Genomic DNA, 1551 nt, shown 5'->3' with positions numbered 1-1551 from the left:
CATCATGTGTTTTGATCCAAAAATTTTCATGTTTTGGGTCATTTTTATGTTTTTCTCTCTCATTATTAAAAATTCAAAAATAAAAAATATCTTTTCCTTATTTTTCTCAAAATTTCAAAAATTTGAGTTGACTTAGTCAAAAATTAAAAAAAAAGAACTTAGCTATTTCTTATAAGTCAAGTCAAATTTTCAATTTTAAAAATCTTATCTTTTCAAAACTTTTTCAAAAATCAAATCTTTTTCATTTTTCTTACTATTTTTCGAAAATTTTTAATTTGAATTTTAAAATCTTTTTCTTATCTTTAATTCATGATTTTCAAAAACTTCACTAACAATTAATGTGATTGATTCAAAAATTTGAAGTTTGTTACTTTCTTGTTAAGAAAGGTTCAATCTTTAAATTCTAGAATCATATCTTTTAGTTTCTTGTTAGTCAAGCAATTAATTTTAATTTTAAAAAAATTAAATCTTTTCCAACCATATCTTTTTAATCATATCTTTTTATCATATCTTTTTCAAAAATTTGATTTCAAAATATCCCTTCTAACTTCTTATATTCTTATCTTTTCAAAATTGATTTTCAAATCTTTTTCAACGAACTAATTGACTTTTTGTTTGTTTCTTATCTTTTTCAAAACCAACCTAACTACTTTCCCTTCTCTAATTTTCGAAAATCACTAACTTATTTTTCAAAATTAATTTTCGAAAACTCCCCCTTTCATCGTCTTCTAATTATTTGTTTATTTACTAACACTTCTCCTCATCTCAAAAATCTGAACCTATTTTCACCCTTGTGTTTAGATTCTTACCTTTTCCTTCTTCTATTCCTTCCTTCTTCTACTAACATAAAGGAATCTCTCTACTGTGGTAAAGAGGATCCCTCTTATTATTTTCTATTCCCTTCTTTTTCATATGAGCAGGAGCAAGGATAAGAATATTCTTGTTGAAACAGATCCTGAACCAGAAAGGACTCTGAAGAGGAAACTAAGAGAAGCTAAATTACAACAATCCAGAGACAACCTTACAGAAACTTTCGAAAAAGAAGAGGAGATGGCAGCCGAAAATAATAATGCAAGGAGGATGCTTGGTGATTACACTACACCTACTTCCACGTTTGATGGAAGAAGCATTTCAATCCCTGCCATTGGAGCAAACAATTTTGAGTTGAAACCTCAACTAGTTGCTCTACTGCAACAGAACTGCAAGTTCCATGGACTTCCATCAGAAGATCCCTATCAGTTTTTAACTGAGTTCTTGCAGATCTGTGAGACTGTTAAGACTAATGGAGTAGTTCATGAAGTCTATAGGCTCATGCTTTTCCCTTTTGCTGTAAGAGACAGAGCTAGAACATGGTTGGACTCACGACCTAAAGATAGCCTGGATTCTTGGGATAAGCTGGTCGCGGCCTTCTTGGCTAAGTTCTTTCCTCCTCAAAAGCTGAGCAAGCTTAGAGTGGATGTTCAGACTTTCAAACAAAAAGATGGTGAATCCCTCTATGAAGCTTGGAAAAGATACAAATAGATGACCAAAAGGTGTCCTTCTGACATGCTT

The 1551-nt window shown here is 30.9% G+C and overlaps 1 non-coding gene across 1 annotated transcript; it reads right to left on the bottom strand.

Annotated features, from left to right (window-relative positions):
• Positions 1–1443: 1443 nt before the first annotated feature.
• Positions 1444–1551, bottom strand: LOC127741818 (small nucleolar RNA R71). The gene has a single exon (XR_008003023.1). It is a non-coding gene; the product is annotated as a small nucleolar RNA R71 (small nucleolar RNA).

This window comes from Arachis duranensis, chromosome 9 (genome assembly GCF_000817695.3).
Source record: "Arachis duranensis cultivar V14167 chromosome 9, aradu.V14167.gnm2.J7QH, whole genome shotgun sequence".
Taxonomy (NCBI): Eukaryota; Viridiplantae; Streptophyta; class Magnoliopsida; order Fabales; family Fabaceae; genus Arachis; species Arachis duranensis.
Note: the sequence above shows the minus strand (reverse complement) of the source record. Positions and strands in the feature narration are given on the sequence as shown.